The 21,050-nt window shown below is 39.4% G+C and overlaps 2 pseudogenes; one reads left to right on the forward strand and one right to left on the reverse strand.

Annotated features, from left to right (window-relative positions):
* Positions 1–11,756: 11,756 nt before the first annotated feature.
* On the reverse strand, positions 11,757–12,308 carry LOC101425141 (group XIIA secretory phospholipase A2 pseudogene; annotated as a pseudogene).
* A 4,548-nt stretch (positions 12,309–16,856) lies between these two features.
* LOC105745468 (methylsterol monooxygenase 1 pseudogene) lies at positions 16,857–18,887 on the forward strand (annotated as a pseudogene).
* Positions 18,888–21,050: the final 2,163 nt, after the last annotated feature.

Raw genomic sequence — 21,050 nt, forward strand, 5'->3', positions numbered from 1 at the left:
AATCTTAAAAACTAGAAATACATAGTAGTGTACCACATAATAGAACATTCAGATTTAAGTTACTCGAAGAATGGAGGGCATAGTGTTTTTAAAAATAATGTTTACTTCTAATCATTGATCACCTAAACAGTGACTTATTGTGAAAAGACATCACTCATTCTTTATTCGGTACTTTTCCTAATATTCTCTTGTCACATCTAAAGACACAGAGAATGTATAACTGCAAACTGAGAAAATCTTTTAGACTCATTTCTTCCCTTTCAGTTGAACTCACTGCCACGTGCCCAGGGGTCATCTTCCAGCCCTTGCCTCCCCCACTGCCTATTCTATTTGTGTGCAGACGTTTCAGTCTGTTTTCATTCCATAGACTTGGGGAGATGTTAGTTTTAATGAAAAGACACAACTGTACTTTAAAACTGGATCCAGGATCAAGCAGCTCCGGATGCTAACGAGGCAGGAACTCTGAGAGGCAGGGTTCCCTCTCCAGGGATCTTACAAATAGACCACAGTTGGCAGCCCAGATTTGTCACTTCCATCTGATGTAAAGTGAGTGTGCAGAACTGTCCTCCACCAACCCTGACCAGCCGTGATGCGATCTCTTCCCTTACCCTTTGTACCCTTTGTACTGTGTCAGTAATTATGTGGTCACTTGCTGAAGATGTCTGCTGTGCCTGAACCTAGTTTCCCATGATGCAACATGAACCAACTCACACCACAATTACAGAATGCTCGTATATGAAAAAAGAGAATTATCTGAAATAATATTAAGACAGAGGGTCTATGGCAGTTTGAAGTTATTTCATGAATCCCAAAAAGTAAAATACTGTGTTTATAAACTAGCCTGTTCCTTTGATTGCACTGAATTTAGTTGAGGGGTCTTTGATTAGATTACTTTATGACTTTGACTGAGGGCTTTTCATTAGTGTACATCAGGTTAAGTCTCCACCCCCTTGCTGGATCTGATATAAATGCAAACATACAGAGAGACACACAGAGGAAATGGAACCAGCATATTTGATTCTGCAGTGTGTGAGAGAGAAGATTCTAGGAAAATGGAATCCCTGCAGAGGCTGATAGTGCCTGGGACCACGGAGCAGCTCAAGAGGAGACGGTGAGCCCAGAAGGCAAGGCTGAGACCTCAGCAGAGCTCAGCAGCCATATTACTTCACCACATGGCTGCAATGCCAGAATCCACAGTAGGTGACACTGGTGAGAAAGCACCTCGCCTGGAGCCCTGATTGGGATGTTTCACATCATTGGAGGTGTAAGCTTTTACCCCAAATAAATCCACTGCGTAAAAGCCAAAACATTTCTGGTACTTTGCATTGGCAGATCTTTGACAAGTTAAAACAGAGCCTTTCAGATACGTATTCATCTGGCACAGATTCCTTACATTGTCTCAGTGATTTTTTTAACAAGAATTATTATGACTCTGTGATAACCACAATGATGATTCATTTCAAAATGTTGGCCAGAATCTCAGCAATGAGTCTCCAAAGTAGGAACAGAGAATCTACAGGGATAAAAACAGTGAAAATGTGAAAGAATTAAATCTGTGGAAATAATTGGATTTTATGTGTTGGCCTGTAAGAGAACAGGAGGTCAGAAAAAGTGAAGACAGCAAAACAGTACCCAAACTGAGTAAAATAACTGTTTTAGAAAACAAGGTTGCTTTGTTGGATTATAATACTTAATGAACTATTTGAGAATGCATGTCTTAATAATTCCTGTGTGATAATGGTCTCCAGAACGCTTATTTTATAATTTAATTTAATTTATTATTCTATTAATGTTTGTATATTATCTATTACAACAAATCAAATATTTTACAAAGGCATTCTGTTTTCTTGAGAAAGCCAACAATAGGACTGTTTAGAAATCTATGAATTAGTTATAACTTTAAAGTTTCATGGTCATTTATTTACTATTACTATTTATAAACATTAAATATTGAAAACAACTTGCAAAACTGATTGTGACGGTTTGAAGTTGTACCATCACATTCTTAAATTGAATCCCTTGTTGAGCATGTATCCATTTTAGGTAGGATCTTTTCATAAGGCTACTTCAGTTAAGGTGATCCCCCTGATTCAGGATGGGATTTAAATTACTGGAGTCGTTTATAAGCATAATGAATACAGAGAAAGAGAAAGCCACAGAAGCAAGAACTGAAACCCAGAAGAGAAGGGAGAGAGCAAAAGATGCCACCATGTGCCTTGCCATGTGGCAGAGGAGCCAAGGATCGCTGTTAGCCAGTCCTTGGGTAGAAAGCATCACCTTGATGATGTCCAGATTTGGACTATAAACCAATAAAACTATAAACCAATAAATTCCCATCACTCAAACCAAATCATTTCATGGTATTTGCTGGATACACAAGGAAACTAAACCACTGACCTTTCATAAAAGTTTGAAATAAAGTATCAATTAAGTGTATTAACATTTAAATTGTATCAGTGTTTGCTCCCATCCCTTGTCTAATAGGGGATACACCTCTTAGCAGGATAACTGCTACCATCTCAGTTTGGTAAATATTAGGTTCCTTGTAATGATGTATATTCAAAGTTAGGAACCTGGCCTTTATCCAGAACATATTTTTTCTTCCACCCCTTTCTAACTGTAATGACTTAGAAAGAACCGCCTCTCCTTGTGCTGCCTTTCTCCAAATTTCCAAGCAGTTTATCTTAATAAGTTAAGTCATAAGTTACCCAAAAGATATATATGGCTTGGGATCCTGGGTTAGGGGAAATCAAACAGCCAGCGGCAAGTGAAGCAGTAGAGGACATAGATGAGAGCTCTAAGGGGTTGAAAAGTTCTGACAATTCATACACATTTTCAGGGCTAGCCAAAGTCATCTGGATTTGCTCTTAAACATCTTTTTCTTTTTTAATTGACATTGTAATAATATTACATTAAAAATATATATATATGAGGTCCCATTGAACCCTACCACCCCCACCCCACCTCTCCCCCGCCCCAGCAACACTCCCTCCCATCATCATGACACATCCATTGCATTTGGCAAGTACATCTCTGGGCACACCCACACCCCATGGTCAACGGTCCACACCATGGCCCACACTCTCCCCCATTCCATCCAGTGGGCCCTGTGAGGATTTACAATGTCCGGTGATTGCCCCTGAAGCACCATCCAGGGCAGCTCCAAGTCCCAAAGACGCCTCCACCTCTCATCTCTTCCTGCCTTTCCCCATACCCATCAGCCATCATGTCCACTTTTCTCAATCCAATGCCACCTTTTCTATGTGGACATTGGATTGGTTGTGTCCATTGCACCTCTATGTCAAGAGGAGGCTCAGATTCCACATGGATGCTGGATGCAATCCTCCCACTTTCAGTTGTAATCACTCTAGGCTCCATGGTGTGGTGGTTGTCCTTCTTCAACTCCATCTTAGCTGAGTGTGGTGAGCCCAATAAGTCAGATTGTAGGTGCTGGAGTCTGTTGAGGCTCAGGACCTGGCTATCACATTGTCAGTCCAGAGATTCAAATCCCCTAAATATATCTTAAACCCCAACACTAACTGCACCTCCAGCACATTAGCATGAAAGTCTTATGAAGAGAGATCCTATCTGAGTCCAGATTCATCACACATAAACACCAGTTCCAAAGAGGGGCCATCTGACCTGGTAGTTAACCCCATCGGCCATGACCATAACTCCCATGGGTCTCTTTAGCCCTCGAAGGAACCGATATCTGGGGGTTGTATCTGCTTTATCTGTCTCTCAGCCTCTGCTCAGTTGTGCATAAGGGCAATCCTTCTGACAGCCTCCAGACTCTTTTTTAGAGACTCGTAGCCATATAAACTCATTTCTCCTTTCCATTTCCCCCTTACATTAGGTCAAACAGCATTTTAAAGTCATGTTATTTTATGTAGACAGGGATATTCCGCTGATCCGCGTTGAACCTTCCGTATGAGGTCATTTTCCAGTTGCATCATCAGTTGGTAGTTGATAGTGGTCCCTCGGTGCCAGGGAGGCTCATCCCCGGGTGCCATGTCCCACGCTGGGGGGAAGGCATTGCATTTACATGCTGAGTTTGGCTTCGAGACTGGCCACATTTGAGTAACATGAAGGCTGACAGGAGGAAATTCCCAGGCACAATGCTGCTCTAGGCCTTGTTCTTATTTTAGGCTTATCAGCTCACAAGCATAGTCATTAGCATCATGGGCTCACTGTTGAACCCTCACTCCCTCCTGGTCCCCACCACTGCACCTGGGAGACTGTCGCTGCTCCCCTAGGGACCATGACAGAGCACCACTGGCCAGGAACCCAGTACCCCCCCTGCTGTGGTTTTTAATTGTTGCCACTATAAGTATATCCAAACATTGCCATGCACCCTGGGCATATGTTCTGTACAGCTCCCTGTCAGCCATATATCCCCTGTCAATGGTATCCCATACCAGTATTCCTCCATTGCCTTTGTTGAACCACTCTGTGATCCAGAACTCCCTGAAATTTGAAGCCCAATATAATGTCAGGGTCCCTTACTAGGAAATGGCATATAGCGATGGGTTTAAAGGTTATATAAAAAATACGTGTTGACTTGGAAAAAATTCTACATCCTATCCCCCCCCCCCCAATTATTGAGCTTCTCTTCACAGGAGCCCTAGACCACAGCAATGCATATATATAGTATACAGCACTCCCATACATCCACCACAAAACCTTTCCCTTCCACAGCGATACTCTTACACCCTATTCACATCATATTTACTTAACGTAATGTACAGAGTCTGAGACAATAGCTTTCAAACAAGGTGACATTTGTGCTTACATTGTGGTGCATACTTTAGGATACACAGTTTTTTACATTCTTAGTTATCCTATGTTTTACATTATGGTTTACATTATCAGTCTGTCATCTCCTATATGTTATGGTGTAATATTACATGTTTTATATCCATCCTTGTGTACTCTCACGAAACTCCTCTCTTACCCCCCATTTACCTTGGTTACACACATTTAACGTCCATTTTCCCTTCCACCTTGGTGCCCACAGCGACAGCCAGCCTCCATTTCCCAAGGAACCACTTCCAGCTATAGATGGAATAGTGTTCAGAGTCTAACTTGCTCAACTGCCCCAATGCCCTGGGAGCCACCCTTTCTTTTGAGGGATACAGTTCCCTCTATTTGATGGCATTAGTCCTCTCCAGGATGTGGGTCCACCCCCACTCTCACTACTTGGGTTTCTACCCCATTGTGTCACCCACTCTGGCAGAATGAGCATTTAGACATTGCCCAGGAGCCCGTCCTGCATCAGACCCTCCCCTCCGAGCGTTCTAAGCAGGTAACCCTCTTTATTATATTTTGATATGATTTTCTCGGCATTTTACTCTCCACCAACACCTGACCCTCTCCTGTGTTCGTATGCTACCCCTCCCTCCCCCCACTTTTGGGCAATGCTACCCATCCGCCCATCCCCAGCCTCCCTCAAACCCGCAAAGCCCCAACCAAAGGCAACCCCTGCCTCCCTTTTATCTCTTCTTTGTGTTCATACTTACCACCATCTCGTCTTAAATTCCACCCCTGCAGACATCGGCTCACATCCTTCCTCCACCCTCCTATTTCCTGTAAGCCTATCGTTCAGTCTCTTGCTATCTAGGGCAGCTTGGTTATTTCAAATCATTGAGATCATGTAGTATTTGTCCTTTAATGTCTGGGTTGCTTCACTCAACATAAGGTTCTCAAGATTCATCCATGTTATCACATGTGTTTGTAGTGTGTTTGTTCTTACAGCCGAGTAGTATTCCATTGTGTGTATATACCACATTTTATTGATCCACTCATCTGTTGATGGGCATTTGGGTTGATTCCAACTTTTGGCGATAGTGAACAATGCTGCTATGAACCTTGGTGTACATATATCGGTTTGCATCCTTGTTTTCAGTTCTGCTGGGTATATACCCAGCAGTGGTATTGCTGGGTCATATGGCAAATCTATGGCTAGTTTTTTGAGAAACCGCCATACTGTCCTCCAGAATGGTTGGATCCTTCTGCATTCCCACCAGCAGTGGATGAGTGTTCCCCTTTCTTCACATCCTCTCCAGCACTTGTATTCTTCTGTTTTTTTCATAACTGCCAATCTTATGGGTGTAAGATGGTATCTCATTGTGGTTTTGATTTGCATTTCCCTGATAGCTAGAGATTTGGAACATTTTTTCATGTGCTTTTTTGCCATTTGTATTTCTTCTTTGGAGAAGTGTCTGTTTAAGTCTTTTTCCCATTTTTTAAATGGGTTGTTTATCTTTTTATTTTCAAGATATAGGAGTTCTTTATATATGCAAGTTATAAGTTTCTTATCAGATATATGATTGCCAAATATTTTCTCCCACTGTGTGGGCTCCCTTTTTACTTTCTTGACAAACTCCTTTGAGGTGCAAAATGCTTTAATTTTGAGGAAGTCCCATTTATCTATTAGTTCTTTTGCTGCTCGTGCTTTTGGTGAGATATACATAAATCCATTACCTATTACAAGGTCCTGTAGATGTTTCCCTACACTGCTTTCTAAGGTTTTTATGGTCTTGGCTCTTATATTTAGGTCTTTGATCCATCTTGAGTTGATCTTTGTATAAGGTGTGAGATGGTAATCCTCTTTCATTCTTCTACATATGGCTATCCAGTTCTCCAGACACCATTTGTTGAATAGGCCACTCTCTCCCAGTTGAGAGGGTTTGGTGGCTTTATCGAATATTATGTGGCTATATATGTGAGGTTCTATATCAGAGCTTTCAATTCGATTCCATTGGTCTATGTGTCTCTCCTTATGCCAATACCATGCTGTTTTCACCACCGTAGCTTTGTAGTATGTTTTGAAGTCAGGTAGTGTGATTCCTCCAATTTCATTTTTCTTTTTCAGTATGTCTTTGGCTATTTGGGGTCTCTTTCCTTTCCAAATAAATTTCATAGTTAGTTTTTCTAGTTCCTTAAAGAAGGCTGTGTTGATTTTTATTGGGATTGCATTGAATGTGTATATCAGTTTTGGTAGGATAGACATCTTAATAATGTTCAGTCTTCCTATCCATGAACAAGGAATAGTCTTCCATTTATTTAGGTCTTCTTTGATTTCCTTGAACAATCTTGTATAGTTCTCGGTGTATAAGTTCTTTACTTCTTTAGTTAAATTTATTCCTAAGTATTTGATTTTTTTATTTACTATTGTGAATGGTATTTGTTTCTTGATTTCCTCCTGATCTTGCTCATTATTGGTGTACAGAAATGCTACTGATTTTTGCGCATTGATCTTATAACATGCAACTTTACTAAACTCATTTATGAGTTCTAGAATCTTTGTTGTAGATCTCTCAGGGTTTTCTATTTATAGGATCATGTCATCTGCAAATAATGACATTTTGACTTCTTCCTTTCCAATTTGAATGCCTTTTATTTCTGGCTCTTGCCTCAGTGCTCGAGCAAGTACTTCTAAGACAATGTTAAATAGGAGTGGAGACAGTGGGCATCCTTGTCTTGTTCCTGAGTTTAGAGGGAAGGAGTCTAGGATTTCTCCATTGTACACAATATTGGCTTTAGGTTTTTCATATATACTCTTTATCATGTTCAAAAAATTTTCTTTTATTCCAATCTTTTGGAGTGTTTTTATCAAGAAAGGGTGCTGTATTTTGTCAAATGCTTTTTCTGCATCAATAGATATAATCATGTGATTTTTTTCCTTCAATCTGTTTATATGGTGTATTACGTTGATTGATTTTCTTATGTTGAACCATCCTTACATACCTGGGATGAATCCCACTTGGTCGTGGTGTATAATTCGTTTAATGTGTTGTTGAATACGATTAGCAAGTATTTTGTTAAGTATTTTTGCGTCTAGGTTCATTAGAGAAATTGGTCTGTAATTTTCCTTTCTTGTGATGTCTTTGTTTGGCTTTGGTACTAGGGTAATGTTGGCATCATAGAAGGAGTTGGGTAATGTTCTTTCTGTTTCGATTTTTTGGAATAGTTTCAGTAGGATTGGTGTCAGTTCTTTCCGGAATGTTTTGTAGAATTCACCTGTGAAGCCATCTGGCCCTGGGCTCTTCTTAGTTGGGAGATTTTTAATAACTGATTCTATCTCTCTGCTTGTGATTGGTTTGTTAAGATCATCAATTTCTTCTTTTGTCAATATGGGCTGCTTATGTGTTTCTAGGAATTTGTCCATTTCCTCTAGATTGTCATTTTTGTTGGAATATAGTTTTTCAAAATATCCTCTTATGATAGTCTTTATTTCTGTGGGGTCAGTGGTGATATCGCCTTTCTCATTTCTTATTTTGTGTATTTGCATCTTCTCTCTTTTTTTCTTTGTTAGTGTCGCTAAAGGTTTGTCAATTTTGTTAATTTTCTCAAAAAACCAGCTCTTGGTCTTGTTTATCTGTTCAAGTGCTTTCTTATTTTCTATTTCATTTAGTTCTGCTCTTATCTTTGTTATTTCCTTCCTTCTTCTTCCTGTTGGGTTACTTTGTTGTTGTTTTTCTAATTCCTTCAAATGTGCAGTTAGTTCTTCAATTTTTGCTCTTTCTTCTTTTTTGATATATGAATTTATGGCTATAAACTTCCCTCTCAGTACTGCTTTTGCTGCATCCCATAAACTTTGGTATGTTGTGTTATCATTATCATTTGTTTCAAGGTAGTCATTGATTTCTTTTGAGATTTCCTCTTTGACCCACTGTTTTTCTAAGAGTGTGCTGTTTAATTTCCAAATTGTGGTGTGAAATCTGGGCTTCTGTCCCTTGCAAATCTCCAGCTTGACTCCACTGTGGTCAGATATAATGTTTTGTATGATTTCTATCTTTCTGAATTCGTTCAGCCTTTCTTTGTGGCCTAGCATATGATCTATCTTGGAGAATGATCCATGTGCGCTTGAGAAAAATGTATATCCTGCTGTGTTTGGGTGTAGAGATCTATATATATCTATTAGATCCAGCTCCTCTAATATACTGTTCAGATGTTTTGTTTCTTTGGTGATTGTCTTTTGAGATGTTCTGTCCAGAGTTGATAGTGGTGTATTAAAATCCCCCACTATAATTGTAGATGTATCTATTGTTTCACTTAGTTTTTCCAGCATTTGCCCGACATATTTAGAGGCACCCTTGTTAGGGGCATAAATATTTATGATTGTTTGATCTTCTTGACAGATTTTCCCTTTCACTAAAATGTAGTATCCTTCTTTGTCTCTCACAATTGTTTCACATTTAAAGTCTATTTTGTCTGATATTAATATAGCTACTCCTGCCTTTTTTTGGTTATTGTTAGCTTGTATGATTGTTTTCCAGCCATTCACTTTCAATCTCCATGCGTCTCTGGGTCTAAGATGTGTCTCTTGTAGACAGCATATGGATGGGTCATATTTCCTTATCCAATGTCCCAGTCTGAATCTTTTGATAGGTGAGTTTAATCCGTTGACATTCAGTGTTATTACTATCAAGGAATTATTTGTGTTAGCCATATTTTGACTGGATTTGTGTTTGTCATATTTTGTTTGTATATATATATTTTTTGTCTTTTTTGTTGTTGTTGTTGGTCTTATACTCTCCTCCAACTCTGCCTTTCCTGTTTTTTCCTTTCTTCCTGCAGAACTCCCTTTAGAATTTCTTGAAGGGGAGGTTTCTTGTTGGTATACTCTTTCAGTTTCTGTTTGTCTGCGAATATTTTGAACTCTCCATCATGTTTGAATGCTAGTTTAGCTGGATAGAGTATTCTTGGTTGGAAATTTTTTTCCTTTAGTACCTTGACTATATCATACCACTGCCTTCTTGCCTCCATGGTTTCAGATGAGAAATCAGCACTTAATCTAATTGAGCTTCCCTTGTATGTGATGGTTTTCTTTTCTCTTGCTGCTTTTAGGATTTTCTCTTTGTCTTGAGTATTGGATAATTTGACAAGTATATGTCTTGGGTTGGGCCTGTTGGGTTTTATGACTAGTGGAGTGCGCTGTGCTTCTTGGATATGTACATTTGTCTCTTTCAGTAGATTTGGGAAGATTTCAGCCATTATTTCCTGCAACACTCCTTCTGACCCCTTTCCCTTCTCTTCACCTTCTGGAATGCCTATAATACGTATGTTTGAGCGTTTTGCATTGTCATTCAGGTCCCTAAGTCCTACTTGGATTTTTTCTATCTTCTTATTGACCCCTTCTACTATCTGTTTGATTTCTGATGTACTGTCTTCCACATCACTAATTCTCTGCTCTGTCTCTTCTAGTCTGCTGATATTTGCTGCAAGTGTATTTTTGATTTCTTGAACTGTGGTGTTCATTCCCATCATATCTGTTATGTTTTTTCGTATGTCTGCAATTTCCCCTCCAAGTGATGTCTTCATGTTGTTAACCTCTTTCATTACTTCGTCAAATTTGGCGGTGATAAATGTTCTGAGATCTTTCATTGCTTGTGCCAAGTTTTGCTCCCCTTCGTGATTATTGGTTTGTTGGTTGGATTCAGCCATGTTTTCCTGATTACTGGTTTGGTTTGTAGATTTTTGTTGCTTTCTGGTCATCTCTTTATCTTGACGGATTTAATCAGTTCCTTAGCTTCTTTGTCTGCTCTTGGAGGTTAATTAGCTGTTATTTTTGCATAGGTGTTATATATTCTCTTTGTCACTTTTTTCTTCTTATTCTAGTTTCTTGTTGTTGGTTAAGTTCACGCTGCGCGGGTGGGACACGGGGTTCCCAAGGGTGGGCGAGCGCTCTTCGCACCCCTCCATGCGCCCCGACCCTTAAACATCTTTTAATAATTGTCAAAATAAATAAGAGACTTACTATAAAAGGTAGTTCTTTGTATCTTGCCCTTTTGTATCCATCCCTTTCGAATCCACAGTTAAAAATTATAGCAACAATATCAAGAATAATTTTTGCTAAAACCACTAATGGATCAAAATATCCCAAAATCTGGAATAGGTACGAGGGAATAAACACCAAACATAATCGTATATAAGGTTCTGAAGTGTATTATGTTAAATAACTTTTCGTTTGTTTCATTAAAAGTTGTAGTCAATTTAGGCAAAGATTACAGCAAGATATGACATCTGTCATATGAGTGGTTCATAAAATGAGAGTGGTTATACTTCTGAATCTTGTTTACATCACCTTCTATGCATATTATGTAATACATAAATGTCCTGGTTTTGCTTCTTAAGAGGTTACCAGCTGATGGTTCCAAGTTTCCAAGAGAAACACATATGGAAACCTGGTCTATGCAACTAGCCCTGTCATTAAAAGAAACAGGATAAAGTCATATGCCTAACATGTTATAAAGGAATAGCATATGATGTGCAATTATAATAGAGAAAAAAATAAGCCAAATTCTGTATAAGTATTTTAAAATTCCTCAGTAAACAAAAATCGAAGAGGATTTTCCTGTATTTCCAAATAAGGTAATGTTGGACATACCTTATAATGATCTTCATCATTTGAACTACTTAGTAAATACAGTTGCAAACCCTGAGTTGCAGACCCTCCTTTAAAAAGTTTTCCCTCTTAACACATACCCCTTTCTGGGATGGTTAAGATCACTTGGCACAGTAAGGAGCTTCACCCAGGAAGACACCTGAGAGGGAAAGCATGAGCTCCCTGCCTCCTCCGTCATTTTTTCTTTTCTTTAGGTTGAGGTTTTATGTCAAAATATTAAGTCTTGTAAGGTCTTAAAGTAATCCTGTCACAAAATAAGGCAGCTTAAAGCTGTAGAAACGTTTAATTCTTTGTCAAAGTTTGTTTTTCTGTTCTTATTTGCTTTAACCAGCTGTCAGCATCTTTTTTAGAGATCAGTTTTTTCTTCATAACGACACCGGCATGTGGCTGTTTGGCTCTCCAGGTATGGTTACAGCCTAAACATGTAACACTGACAAGAGCTCCACTGTTGTTTCACACACTTGAACACGCTGAGCTAGTCCTAGTGTTTTCTGCACATTTCAGCAGATCTTGGAGAGGCAGTACTGGAACTCCACACCACAGTCATTCTTGCTTTTGCCACAGGTCTCACAGCACCTGTCAGGTTGGTTGCAGCACTTTGTCAGGGAAGGGATGTCAGAGTTAAGATGAAAACCAAACATCGGGGACCGACATCCATTCGGGATTTATAACTGTAATGTGGGGATGACTTAGATCCGTCACTGCACTTGTAAGGACAGAGCCCATCCTTGACTCCAATGAGGTCCAAGGCGGCATTCAGGGACGTGTCTATCTTGTGCACGTCGTTCCGGATGATCTTAAGGGTGGCCCTCCAGTCAGAGGTCTGGGCCTCCCCTTGGCAGGTCAGGGTGGCCACCAGGAGCAGGAGGGTGAGCACGGGCCACGGAAGCACAGGCATCTGTGCAGCGCCGGGCCTTGCCAGGCTCTATGGGTCCCTGGAGCTGCAGCCCAGGGCACGCCCCCATGGAGTCCCGGGGATGCCCATTTTATTTTATTTTTAAAGAAGCTTTAGAGTACATAAATGATACATCCAAATATAGGGGGATTCCCATACAGACCACCCCTCCCCTCTGACACTTTTCCCCATCAACAACATCTTTCTCTAGTAAGGCACATTTGTTGGACTTGATGAGCACACACTGAAGCATTGCTACTCACCATGGTCAACAGTTACATTAGAGTTTGCACTTTGCACAGCACATTTTTATTCATTTCAACAAAATGTGAAATGGCCTGTATCCATCATTGCAATGTCATGAAGAACAATTCGAACACCCAATGTTTCACCCTCTCCCTTCCCTCAGAATCTCTGGGGACCTCTGCCTTTTTATCAGTGTTACAAGACCATCCATTGCTAATATAGTAAAAAGTCTACTCTAGTCCAAGTTGCATTCCTACACTTCTGTTTGTTCATTCCTCTATCTTTAGGATTTGGGGATGGTGATGTACACTCTGTGTGTTATTGAAAGGGTGCTTAGATCCCATGGGTCAAATGGATGGAGACATCTTCCTTGCAGTTGAAGATCCTCTGTTTTTTGAGATGTCCATTGTACATCATTGTCATTTTATTAGTTGTTCTGGGTGAGTACAATGAACTGGAGTGTAGGTGTTACAATGCTGCTGAGATTCAGTGCTCAACTAGCACCTAAACCATAGTCCACATGTTAGAGGGAAATGGCTCTCATTGGGACATGGAGTCTATGATGGTAGGCAAGACATTTATTGAAAAGTTCTCCTGGTGGAGGGGGCCTGAAGGATAGACTTCAGCCCAACCATGGAAGGAATGTTAGGAATTTATACAGTATTACAAAAGGAGGGGGGAATTGTTAGTCTATGTGGTGGGGTTAGAGACTGAGAAGAGCTCAGGGCCAATGACTGTTAGAAAAAGCAAATTCTGTCCCATGTATGGTTAATGGGTTAGTGGACTAGAAAATGATGAATTCTGGGAATATAAGAGGGGCTGTCTAAACTTGGGTCAGGAGGGAGTGGAGATACTTATCTCACCATGTTTTGTGTGATGTGGTTCCTTTGTTCTTGTGAGGAGATGGTTGTTTGCATTTATGCACATAGGCTATGGTTTGCTCCATCAGTCATGTGGTCCCTGGATGGGTGTTACCTTTACTTGTGTCACAGTCTGTTAATCATATATTGTGAACCTTTCAACAGGGAAACTCTCTTTGATGTGTGTGTGTGTGTGTGTGTGTGTGTGATGAGGGACCTGGGGAACTGGGGGTGTCGAGTGTTGGACTGGACACGAGGGTCAGGGGATTTGAGGCATCAACTCATCTGGCTACTTCCTTCTCTTTGGGGTTGGAGAGAGGTTCCCTTCCATCATGCCTGGTGCATTTTGTCTTTTGGTCCTACAGGGGTTGGTACTGCTGTTCATGCAGCAGGAAGATGCCATTTATGTATTACTTAATTGTTGACTGTATAGTTCACTATATGAACCAGACAAGAAGCTATAAGAGGAATGACAAAAAAGAAGAAGTAATATTTTTAGTAGCGGTGTTAAAATGGGTAAAATGATTAATTTTAGGTATGAGGAAAAGTAAGAGAGAAATGAGGATAACCATGATTATTTCTATAGCTCTTGTTTTGGGCTTTTACAATGATTTCCATGGTTTCCTTAAATTTTGAGATTTTCTTCCACCTGTCCTGTTCTGTTAATATAGAAACAACAGGTTTAATTTGTCATTGCACAAGTGCTTCCTGTGACAGCAGTGAGGACATCCAGTGCTCTTCTATTTTGTATGACTACCAATGCCAAGCTATTAATTTCTAAGTGTTGATTGTTTATGGCCTGTGTGGTGGCATTCCAAGATAATTGCAATTAGAGGGAGATAGTCAGGATTGCTCACTCTAACACTGGAATACCCTCAACCAGAACAGACTGCAAAGCTGCCATGTCCTAGGCTGGGGTTTTCTAGGATTGGATTATCATGGGCATGATATCCAAATTCTGGGTTTCCTAAAAAGTGCCTTTTTTCCATTCATCTAGTTGTTGAGGCTGAACTGAGGTTTCAAGAAAAGAGCCAAGGTTAGGTATCTGTCCAGAGGAGGCCATGTCTTTGGATTTTAGGATGGTGGCATTTGGGATGATAGATGCTATAGTGCAAGTTTCCACCCACTCTGTAAGAAGGGAAAGGTTAGCTATGCATTATTACCACAAAGAAAATAAAAACTTGTACTAGCAAGCGTTACTGCTTTTGAGGGGACCGAGGGGGATGAAATAACAGTGTGGGTGATTGGGAATGCTCAATATTTGGAATCCGCCATACATTACATTAACACAAAGAGGAGAATAATAGGGTTTGCAAGGATCATATGTTAGTTTGGCTTGACAGAGGAGATTTTGGAAAAGAAAGGTGAAGAAATTTTTAGGTTTTTTCCTGGGTTTTAATCTGATTAAGTTGTATAATTGCCCCAATGGTGCTCCTACTCCAAACAATTCAGTCTGTCTATAAGAGCTATTATAGCACAGATTTACTACTATTTTTGTCACTTATTTGTGTATGGTTGTGTTTGATTAATGCCTGACTCATTCCAAATAGGGTGAGTTTGACTATTTTGGAATGACTCAAGCATTAATCAAACACATTTACAGATAATAAAATTCAGCCTTTTGTAGGTATACAGTTCTATGAGTGTTGACCAACGTACACAGTTATGTAGTCACCACTACCATCAAATATAGAATATTTCCATCACTCCAAAAAGTTCCCTCATGCTTCTTTGTAGTCAATCCCCTCACTCCCATCCCATGGAAACCACTGACATGTTCTTCATCATCATAGTTTTGAGTTTTTGAGAATGCCATATAAACATAATCATAGAGAGGGCAGTTGTGGTTCAGTCGTTGAATACCTGCTTCCCATGTACGAGGTTCCAGGCTCAATCCCTGTTCCCTCCTAAAAAAAAAGAGTAATCATACAACCTTTTATGTCTGACTTGTTTCACTTAGCAAAATACTTTTGAGTTTCATCCATGTAGTTCTGTGTATCAGTAGTTAGTTCCATTTATTGTTCAGTAGTATCCTATTACATGAATGTAAATATTTTATTTATATGTTATGCAATTGATAAAAATTACAGTTATTTCCAGTTTGTGGTGATTATGAATAAAGTTGTTATAAATTTAAAAAAAGAAGATGTTTGCTTGGCACCTTTAAATCTGACTGCCAGTGCAGCATAGTAGTGTTAAAGAGTAGAGTATAATTAAGGGATGCAGTGGATACATAGTCTAAATTATTTTCATGAGGTTGGGTGGACAGGTTTTAAAGCTAAGAAAGGTCTGTGCATTAGGACTGTGACCATACCAAAGGAAATTGAAAAAATGCACAGCCTTGAATTGCGCTTTTTACGGCCCTGTGACTTTAAGCTTTTATCCCAAATAAATACCATTTCTAAAAGCCAATAGATTTCTGACACTTTGCATCAGCAACCCTTTAGTGGACCACTATGCACACAAACCAACCTCTGACACTAGAAAAAAATAAAGACCTCAACAAACCAATCAAAGTGAAGAGACTGAAATAATCATCAAAAACTTCCCAGAAATGAAAAGCCAAAGATGAGATGGATTCCCAGGTTAATTCTAACAATCATTCAAAGATGATCTAATACCAATCTTGCTCAAGCTCTCCCTAAATTGAACAGCAAAGAATGCTACCAAACTCAATCTGTGAAGCCATTATCTCCATAATACCAAAGCAGATGAAGATACTATGAAAAAAGAAAATTACAGACATATTTCTCTAATAGACACAAAATCCTTACCAAATTTACCTACAAACTAAGTCCTAAAGCACATTAAGGGAAGTGGATGTGGCTCAACGGTAGAGCGTCTGCCTACCACATGGGAAGTACAGGTTTTGAACCCAGGACCTCCTGACCCATGTGATGAGCTGGCCCACATGAAGTGCTGATGCACGCAATGAGTGCTGTGCCATGCAGGGGTGTCCCCCACACAGGAGAGTGTGCCAAAAGGAGAGCTGCCCCATGTGAGAAAAGTGCAGCCTGCCCAGGAGTGGCACCGCGCACATGGAGAGCTGACATAGCAAGATGACGCAACAACAAGAGACACAGATTCCTGAGGGGCTCACAAGAATACAAGTGGACACAGAAGAACACACAAGGAATAGACACAGAGAGCACACAAATGGGGGAGGGGGGCGGGGAATGGGAGAAAATACATAAATAGGAAATCTTTTAAAAAATAAATAAATAAGGCACATGAAAAGATACATACACTATACTCAAGTGTTTTTATGCCAGGTATGCAAGGGTGCTTCAACACAAGAAAAAAATTATTTTAATAAACCACATTAATAAATTGAGGAAAAATTACATGATCCTCTCAAGTGCCCAAAAAGGTTATATGGGAAAATACAGAATCCTTTCTTGATGAAACACTCCATAAGATAGGATTAGAAAGAAGCTTTCTCAACATGGTAAAGCACATATATGAAAAACCCAAAACTATACTCGATAGTGAAAGACTGATAGCATTCCCACTGAGATCAGGAACAAGACAAGGATGCCCACTGTCACCACTCTTATTCAGTATTGTGTTAGAAGTATTATCTAGAGAAATTAGACAAGAAAAAGAAATAATAAGACACCCAATTATTAAAGGAAGAAGTAAATCTTTTATGATTCTCAGATAAAATGATAAAAAATCTGCAACAAATCTCATAGAACTAATAGACAAGTTCAGCAAAGTGGCAGGATACAAAATTAATATGCAAAAATCACTAATGCTTCCATATATTATAGAAGAGCAATCTGAGAAGGAAGTCAGAAAAAAAATTCCATTTAGAAGACTGACTAAAAGAATAAAATATGTGGAAATAAACTTAACCCAAGACATTAAGGTCCTATATTCAGAAAACTACAAAACATTGCTAAGAGAAACCAAAGAAGACCTAAATAAATGGAAGGATATTCCATGTTCATAGACAGAAAGACTAATTATTGTTAATACATCAAATCGACCCAAACTGATTTACAGGTTCACCACAATCCCAATAGAATGCCCAACTACCTTGTTTTGCAGAAATGGAAAATTCATTACCAAAATTATTTGGAAGGGTAAGGGGTCCTGAATAAGGAAAAGTGTCTTTGAAAAAGAAGAACGATATTGGAAGACTTTCATTTCCTGACTTTAAAGCATATAACTTACGTACAGTGGTAAAAACAGCATGGAACTGGCATAAAAATAGGGATTGACCAATGGAACTGATAGAAGAACTCAGAAACAGAGCCTCACATCTATGTTTAAGTGATTTTTTACAAGGCTGTCAAGCCCTTCCAGCTGGACCAGAACAGTCGATTCAACGAATGGTCCTGTGTGAACTGGATGTCCATATCCAAAAGAAAGATCTCACAGCTAATAAAAAAAAAAAAAAAAAAAAAAAATCACCTCAAAATGGATGAAGGACCTAAGCATAAAAAGTAACAACCATAAAACTCCTAGAAGAAAATGTAGGGAAACATCTTTAAGATCTTGTGGTTGGTAGTAGGTTCTTAAACCTTACACCCAAAGCAATAGGAAAAAAAGAAAAAAATAGATAAACGGGACCTCCTCCTCAAAATTAAACACTCTGACCAGGGGAGACAGGTTCCAAGGCCCTAGCACTTTGGGCTGCAGTGTTCCAACAAAGGTCCAGGAGCATAAGACTATCTAAAGAGATTTGAGAAATGGCAACAAATGTCAGCAACTTTAGTTGAGAATATTTGGCTGTGGAATATGTCAGTTCCTTTATCCCTGAGAATCTGCTGCAAGAACTATTTAAATATGCTTGGAAATACATGGTGAGTAATTATACAAAGTTCCAGATTGCGATATCGATCCATTATAGCTCATGAGGCCCTGTATTTCTTGTTCTTTTTACCTGGATTTTTGAAAAAGTGCAAAATTCAAAAGAATATTTTGGAAATATGGGAAGGCCAATGGAAATGTTTTAAATCACTTTCTTTAATCACTTTCTTATCCACCTGCCTTTGATTTGTGAAACTCATTCTTGACAGAGTGTATCAGTTTTCCTTGCAATTGGAAAAGAATGCCAAGATGGTATTTGCTTCTGGCAAGATATGTTTGCTGTGCAGGGATTGAGGGCACCTGGCACTATTTCCTGCATGGGCTCTTACCCCACAGAAGAATATATATAAGCATATTTATAAAATTCATCATGAGTTAGAGGCTCCATTTGGAATGGGATCATATCCTCGGAAAACTCTAATTCTTAAACTTGGATTTTTCATTGGACCCATGCTTTTGTTACCATGTAATTCTTCCTTGAGCATGGATAATCATGTAGTTGATAAAAACTGTTAATGTCCATAGTGGTTATGATATTCCTCTCAACCCTTTAAGTCTCATCCCATTCTACATTGGTTCTTGGCACCATGATTTTCACCACATGATCTTCATTGGAGACTATGGTTCCACATTTACAATGTGGGACAGAAGTTTTTGATGGACTCTGTTTATTGACTACACTGAAAAGAAGAAGTTTAAGAAAAGGACTAAATCATCATTTTTCATAGATGTTCCTGAAGATACACATTTTCCTGAATTGAAAATAGAAGCTCCCTTTGCTTCTGTGGATGCATGTGCCTTGTCTGCTAAGTGATAAAAGAACATTAACACCTTTAATTGTATTTCTAGTGGGAACGTCTACTTTACATACAAGTTCTCTATACATAGAAAAAAAGTAAAAAATTGTTTAAGTACAGTTTTTTTAAGAAATTTAAAGGCCATATTACTAACCTTTTAAAAAATGTTAAGTTCTGGAGGAAGTATTAATTTATCTCCTTTCTGCTGCAATACTATAGGCCTGGAGTTGGAATTGGCCTTCAAGTCTTTTAAATAAATAGGGCCCATTATAAAGAGCTCCTAGAGGAATGGTGTTAGTCTCTGTAGCAGTTGGATATTGTTTATGAATTCCAAAATTAGATATTGGATTATGTATATGACTTGTCTGTCCCTCAGGGCATATGAGATTGGATTGGATTCAGAGGTTTCACTCTTACTTGATTGAATAATGATAAGGCTTTGCCTGGGCTACATCAAGCGTCTGCTTGGTAAGCAGTGACTAACAAATAAAATGATAAGGCATTAGATTAGTTGGAGTTTTGATATTGGAGTCCTGGAAAGTAAACACACAGGAAAAGAACACAAAGGAACACAGTTGGCTCATAGACATGGCAGAGGCCCTGGGAAGAAGAAATAGTGCTGATAGTCTACAGCTGACTTTGTGGACAGAAGAGAGCAGCTGAGCCTCGACAGAAATGAGTCCTAGAGAGAAGAGACTTATCCCAGACTATAGGTGATGTTGGAAGAAGCTGGGACCATGTAGTCTTAAGGGAAAAGGAAGCCTGAACCCTTGCAGATGTTGGCAGCCATCTTTCCTTAACATGTGAAAATAGATTTTAGTGAGGGAAATACCTTATGCTTTATGACCTGGTAACTGTAAACTTCGACCCCCCAAAAATACCATTTATAAAGCCTAACAGATTTCTGGTATTTTGTGTCAGTACCATTTTGACTAAGTAACACAGATTTCTATTGAATTTTAAACATATTTGAGTTTGTGTAAAAATCAAAATATCCTGGGTTGAATCACATAAGTTGCTGAAATGAATGACTGAAGCTGCTGAAACATGTGTAGGCAGCCCTGAGCTTTTCCACTTTTTATTATAAATTTTATTTTTCTTCTCCGGGTCCCCCCACCCCCTGCTCTTTTTGCTGTGTCCATTCACTATATGATCTTCTGTATCTATTTCTCTCTTTTTTGTCTTCTCTTCTTGCCTTTCTCCTCTAAGATTCATGAGGATTCAATCCTGCTGACCTGATGTGGAGAGGTTGTCAATTTCACCCCCTCAGTTCCTGGTCTCTGCTGCTTCACCCTTACTCTCCCAGTCAAATGTCTTTTGTTGTGTCATCATTTTGCTGCGTGACTCACTTGTGTGGGCACTGGCTCACTGTATGGGCACTTGGCTTGCTGCACAAGCACTCAGCTCACCATGTGGGCACTCATGCAGGCACTTGGCTCACCACTTGGGCACTCAGGGGCACTTGTCTCATCAAGCAGGTACTGGATCATTGTGTGGGCTCACTGCCCACCATGTAGGCACTTATGACACTTGATGTGCCATAGAGGCACTCAAGCAAACTCTTGCTCACTGTGAGTGCACTAGACTCTCCATGACGGCACTTGGCTCGCCACGCGGGCACTGGTTTGCAGCACAGGCACACTTTCTCTTCTTCTATTTCACCAGAAGCCCCAAGAATTGAACCTAGGTACCCCTGTATGGTAGGCAGAGGCCTTATCACTTGCCACATCCACTTCCATCTACTTTTCTTAGGAGCTGATCATTTGGGGTCATTCTCTCTTTGAGGAGTCTTTCTGATTGTAATACGCTATTGGCACTAGTAATTTAAAGCTTTTCTGTATTGATGCAAGTGGAATAATTTAGTCTAAAGATTTTCCAACTTACTTAAAATTTTTAAATTGAGCTTTGTTTCTGCTATTTAAACTTTCATTTTTGTATATCAAGTTCTCTTTGGCCTTTAATCTATAATTCAAATCTATGTGAACAGCCTTGCTCTATTTGAACCTTGAGCTGTTGAGGTAAAT

The sequence above is a fragment of the Dasypus novemcinctus genome, chromosome 20, assembly GCF_030445035.2.
Source record: "Dasypus novemcinctus isolate mDasNov1 chromosome 20, mDasNov1.1.hap2, whole genome shotgun sequence".
Classification (NCBI taxonomy): Eukaryota; Metazoa; Chordata; class Mammalia; order Cingulata; family Dasypodidae; genus Dasypus; species Dasypus novemcinctus.